This window comes from Mus caroli, unplaced genomic scaffold, assembly GCF_978045245.1.
Source record: "Mus caroli unplaced genomic scaffold, Mus_caroli_1 scaffold_19, whole genome shotgun sequence".
Lineage (NCBI taxonomy): Eukaryota > Metazoa > Chordata > Mammalia > Rodentia > Muridae > Mus > Mus caroli.
In genome coordinates, this window is record NW_028227274.1 from 84,920,861 (window position 1) to 84,927,422 (window position 6,562).

The 6,562-nt window shown below is 39.7% G+C and overlaps 1 pseudogene; it reads left to right on the forward strand.

Moving 5' to 3' along the window:
* Positions 1-214: 214 nt before the first annotated feature.
* On the forward strand, positions 215-6,157 carry LOC110284575 (DNA methyltransferase 1-associated protein 1 pseudogene; annotated as a pseudogene).
* Positions 6,158-6,562: the final 405 nt, after the last annotated feature.

Sequence of the window (6,562 nt, forward strand, 5' to 3'; positions counted from 1 at the left end):
GTCCAACATAGTCCCATGTCTGTCCTTTTGACAGTGTGTTATAAATACATGGGTGCAGAATTGTAGTTTCTCAAGAAAGATCTAGAATGGATAGGCTAGGCACTATAGCCACTCCATAATTTAAGTGGCATCATGAATTCACCGATCAGTTTGGATCCTGGTTGAACTACAAGAGACAAAGAACATGCATTTTCATATTAAGTGATATAAATCGATGACTGTTGCATGCCATCCAGTGGCTCTCCAGGAACGGGGTATGGCTGAAGAGGCAGACTCAAGCTGAAAGAAAGGGAACTAGATGGACAAGAGAAAGAATGGAGCTAAGACAACAAGGTTCTGATCAAAGCTCCATTTTACTATTAGGAGCACCGGGTTATGAAGAAGGGGGGAGGGGCCCATTACCACCAAATCATCCTTGGAGTCCAGTTGCAAGTGACCACGTGTTTGGCTCCAGAACAGCTAGGCGGCAGATAGCAGCAGTGGGAGTGGCAGACCAATAGGGTGGCAGGCTCCACCCCTGATGCTCTCCTAGCACAACAGTCAAACTTGATCAGCCAGATTTCAGGCTGAGGGTGGGAGGAGGTTACAGATGACATAAGGGTTTGACTCAAAGTCATGGTTAGTTGATATACAGTAATTGTTATGATTTAACATGCTAAAGTTCTATTGTCCTCAAATACTTACCCTCCAAAATAAAGTTCTCACCAAGAGGTAAGAATCACTAAAAGGAAGAATCATACCTTCTGATTATTTTTTTCAGATTTTGTTTACTCCAAAGTATATAACTCTTTGAATGAGTGGTAGAATTTGGCCTGAAGACAGCTTTGCCAGGTAGATTGTTATGTATTTTAAGGGCAAATCTGATAAACACCACCCAGTTTCTCCAAGAAGAGGACAGATTTGGAGACTATGGGAGGGACTGAGATAAGAATAATGGCAGCATTAAGAAAATGGTGGCTATTACATGGCAGAAACTGAACTCAGCAACAATGGACTTGGAAAATAGAGAAGCTTCACACAAAAATACAAAAGGTGCATAGTTTATGTGTCTCGGTGGAAGGAAGTTACTGATGTATAAAACTAGAGAGTGAAAGAGCAAATGGAAACATGTGCTTTCACCTGCTGGCTGCTGGCTGGAGCACAAGACAGTTAAGAAGCACCAAGCTCATATAAGTACAACTGTTTTATTGAATCCAGCATTGAACAGAAAGGTCAAGGGACTTTTTTCTCCAATACCCAAAGTGATTTTCATCACCTACAGAGTAATTGTGGCTGATGACCATAACATCTCTGAGTCATATAAGAACTCTATTAGCTTTAGATCCCAGGCCTATTTTGTAGGTCCACTTAAGCTTCACACTGAGGAAGGGAACAGCCCTCTTCTACAAAATTCAGCCTGGAATTTGAGTTGCTTACTGAAACTGTTTAGCATGGTAGAATACAGCCTCCCTATTTTACTATTGCAAGCACCATTTATTGTGATTCTTGGAGGTCAGATTTTATTATAGTAAAATTAGGCCTGCTAACACCCACCATAAATAGCTAAAAGTGTGACTAAAATTAACATTTTATTTGTTTGTTTTTTTTTTGTTTGTTTGTTTGTTTTTTCCCTACAGGCTGAGACAGCACCGACACCTTTTCCTGGTACAAGATGGAACTAAGCCTTATGATTGGAACTGTTCCGTTCTGAGATACTTGTACTCCACATCCTTGGTCTGCTTCTCTGTCAGTCCCCAGAAGGTAACAAAAATCAATAGCTCCAAATCCCTGGCCTGAAAAATATACCTAAACCCATTGGTTTGACTGTCTTCTAGGCTGCTAACATGCTACAAAGACTCAACTAAATACTCTCAACAGAGAAACTGTATCAATATTTACCATTTAAAAGTATTGATGAAATGGCCATTTTTGAAATGTTTGCTGACACAGAATGCCCTGGCACTTATTGCTTTAATTAAATATTCTGTAGCAACCTGTTGCATGGAGCTCTGAAGGGGGCTAATTTCTTCCAATGGATTGTGCAGTAGACATGATAGGAGGAAGCCTATTTGAAAAAAAAATAATTTTTTGACTTTACAGTTGTTCCAAGTACAGAATCACACAACTTGCTGTGTAATAGTAATCTGGATAGACTATCAAGTTAAGTAGTTAGCTGTGAGATCACCAGAGAACATACCAGCTCTGTCTTGGTAGCTGGGTCTCCTGATGGCTAGGATGCCTGCATGTGGTTAAACAATCTTAAAGCTGTAGTTAGGTTGTTCCGGCAACATGAGGGAGAAATGCACTCTTCCAGGTCCCTATGTGTGCATTCAGAAATGGTCTGCATCCTCAGATGCTTGGGACTTCATTGTGATATCACTCTCACTAAGGATTTGAAGCCAATCCTTTGTGGGTTGTCCTAGAAGATGATGAGACAGCCCAAAAGGAAGTTGGTTTCATGATAATTTGTAAAGAATGAAGAAACACTTTTATTCTTGTCACCTTGTACAAAGCTCAGGTCCAAGTGGATCAAGGACCTCCATATAAAACCATATACACTGATACTTATAGACAAGAAAGTGGGAAAAATCCTTGAACACATGAGCACAGGCGAAATTTTTCTGAACAGAACACTAATGACTTATGCTCTAAGATCAAGAATCTACAAATGTGGACCTCATAAAATTGCAAAGCTTCTGTAAGGCAAATGACACTGTCAATAGGACAAAACAGCAATCAACAGATTGGGAAAAGTTCTTTACCAATCCTACAACCCATAGAGTATCCAATATGTACAAAAAACTCTAAAAGTTGGATTCCAGAAAAACAAACAACCCTATTAAAAATGGGGTAAAGAGCTAAACAAAGAATTTTCAACTGAGGAATATCAAATGGTTGAGAAGCACCTAAAGAAATGTTCAACATTCTTACTCAGTAGGGAAACACAAATCAAAACAACCCGGAGATTCTACCTCACACAAGTCAGAATGTCTAAGATCAAAAATTCAGGTGATAGTAGATGCTGGCAAGGATGTGAAGAAAGAGGAACACTCCTCCATTGCTGATGGGATTGCAAGCTGGTACAGCCACTCTGGAAATCAGTTTGGCAGATCCTCAGAAAATTGGACAAAGTACTACCTGAAGACCCAGTTATACCACTCTGGGCATATACTCAGAAGATGCTCCAACATTTAATAAGGACACATGCTCCACTATGTTCATAGCAGCCTTATTTATAATTACCAGAAACTGGAAATATCCAGCTAGAGATCTCCTTCAAGAGATGAATAGATATAGAAAATGTGGTTCAATTACACATTGGAGTACTACTCAGCTATTAAAAATGATGAATTCATGAAATTCTTAGGCAAATGGATGGAACTCTAAAATATCATCCTGAGTGAGGTAACCCAACCACAAAAGAATACACATGGTATGCACTCACTGATAAGTGGATATTAGCCCAAAAGCTCCAAATACACAAGATAAAATTTTCAGACCACATGAAGCTCAAGAAGATGGAAGACCAAAGTGTAGGTACTTCGGTCCTTCTTAGAAGGAAAGCAAAATACTCCCAGGAGCAAATATGGAGATAAAGTGTAGAGCATGGACTGAAAGAAAAGCCATGTAGAGACTGTCCAACCTGGGGACTCATCCCATATACAGTTACCAAACCTAGACACTATTGTGGATGCCAAGAAGTCCATGCTAAGAGCCTGATACAGCTGTCTCCTGAGAGGCCCTGCCAGAGCCTTACAAATACAGAGGCAAATGCTCACAGGCAATCATCGGACTGAGTGTGGGGTCCCCAATAGAGGGGTTAGAGAAAGGACTGAAGGAGCTGAAGGGGTTTGCAACCCCATAGGAATAACACATCAACCAACAAGACCCTCCAGAGCTCCCATGGACTAAGCCATCAACAAAGGAGAACACATAGCTCCAGCTGAGTATGTAGCAGATGATGGCCTTGTCAGGCATTGATGGAAAAAGAGGTTCTTGGTACTATGAAGACGAGATAAATGTCCCAGTGTAGGGGAATTGTGGGTGGGGAGGTAGGCTTGGGTGGGTGAGTGGAGGAACACCCTCATAAAAGCAAGGGGAGGGAGGATAGGATAGGGGGTTTCTAGGAAGGGGGGTCAGGAAAGAGAATAACATTTGAAATATAAATAAAGAAAATATCCAATAGAAGAAAGAAACACTTTCAGGAGTATGTAACCAACCTCAAATATTCATAATAATGTGTCTTAAATTTACACTGCAAAATCTCTGGGTTGTTTGCTTTCTATGTAGACCTCTATTCTGTCTTTGAAATGTATGCTTTGCTTTTCAAATAAGTTTGTGATTAAATTCTCTGTCTCTCAACTGAATTCTTTCCATTGAGGAGACAGGAGCCTTTGAGACCCATTTAACAGAATTAGAACAGTCTTTGGAGGGATTTTACATGAATTTTGTACAGAGATCCAAAATTCAGCACAAGAAATTTACATACGTCTTTCAAAAATTAAATGGTACTCTATTGTTTATAATTCCCTTTTTGAACCATTCTGTTTTATTGTGCTGCTATTAAATTACGTTATATAAAACTGGTATAACCTCTATTGTTTTTAATTCCCCTTTTGAACCATTCTGGATTTTCTTTTTCTGCTATTACATTGCAATATTATATAAAGCTGGTAGAGCTCTTAGTCTACAAATCTTATAAAAGAGTTTTTAATCACACTCCACAGAAGTCAGGGAAAAAAGTCAAAGGAGCTCATTTTAACTCATTACAAAATCTTCATACTTGCTAATAATGGATTTTAGCTAATAAAATATTGTTTGTGCTTTCAAGTTTTATTTAATAATGGTGCAAATGTGATTTTTAAATGGTTTTGCGCAATAGATGTTCATTATGGAAATGAGTGAGGTGTCAAATCTATAATCTGTGAACTTTAGTGTATTTTCATCATTCCATTGAATTAAGAGTGTTTTGCACTCTTAAAATTACAGCCTTATATGCTCAGCCATTAAATTCTAGGCTCAAAAATCAAAATTACAACCTGATAAGTGTGATGACACATGCCTATAATCTCCACAGTCAGGTGACTGAAGCAAGATAGTGATGAGTTCTAGCCCAGCCTGGGCTATATGATGACACCGTGCCTCAAAAAACAAACAAAAACAAAAGCAAAAAACAGAAACAAAAATAAAAACAAAACAAAAGAACAAAAAACCAAAGGTGGGTAAATTATAGATGATAAACTGATAGAGACTAACTAGCTCTTTAATCTCAGCCACCAATTTGGTCTGTGCCTCGTAGTTACTCATGACTGATATGACAACCATCAGTTCAAGAAATGTTCTTTGGAGGACCTGAAAGAGAGTTACTACCACATTTGTGCCAAGCTTGCCAACATGAGGGGTGTGCCAGCCACATATCAAAGTACCAATATTTGATGCTGGGCATGAAAGACATCAGAAGGAATATCTGGATCAGTTTTACAACCAGACCCCAAAGCAAATGGCAGAGGAGGAGTACCTGTTACAGGAACTACATAAGATTGAGGCCTGGAAAAAAGAGCAGGAAAAGATCAGCCAAGACCTGCAGAAGCTGATTACAGCAGCAGATACCACTGCGGAGCACACAGAACACAAGTCTCCCAAGAAGCTACCCCAGAAGGAGGCTGAAAATCAGGATGTTCCTGAGACTGCAGACATCAAGTATCCAGATTTTTAAGTCAGCAGGTGTCACACCGCAGAGCCAGGGGATGAAGCTACCTAGCCTTGTGAGTCAGAAGATCGAAGCTTCTGGAATAGATTCTGCTGGAACTTGGTGTGGACCTGAGTCCTACTCCTACAGAGGAGCTGGTGCATATGTCCAATGAGTTGCAGAATGACGTAGTGTTGCTCTCTGAGCTCAAGCAGGCCTTTGCCAACGGTGAATATGAGCTACAGATGCTGCTACACTGGCACGAGACCCTGGCTCGGGCAAGAGCCCTGGGGCCCTGCCATAACAGCAGTGGGACCAAACCAGGCTTCTGCTGAGCCAACAGTGTCTGAATATGGACTTGGTTTTGACCTCACCAAGGCCGGTATCCATGATGTAGTGGGAGCGCCCATCATACCCAATGCACAGAAACGACGGAAATTAACGTCCAGCTCATCTTCTGTGAAGAAAGTCAAAAAGGAAAAAACATGAGGGGCCATCAGAGTTGGTGGTGTGGTGTAAATAGAGCTGTTACCATGTGCATCTATTTGGGATCATCTGTTTCTCAAATATTTAAATCTATATGACTTATATGATATCTACTTTGATCATAGATTGTTCAAAACGCATAAATTAAGATTCTGTGTTATAAGAAACATACCTTTAAGCAAAAAAAAAAAAGCTATCTTATGCCATGCCATACCTAGTTGATCCTATGTGCATCTCTTAAACTGTATTACTGATAGAATAATTGCACTTTCATACTTAGCTCACAGTATTATTTTTTAAATAAAGACTCCTTCACATGATCAAATTATATTGACTAGCTATTCTCTGACAGACATTTTCAGTAAAACACTATTTTCTGATCTTTCTCCAATGAGATCAAATCAATTA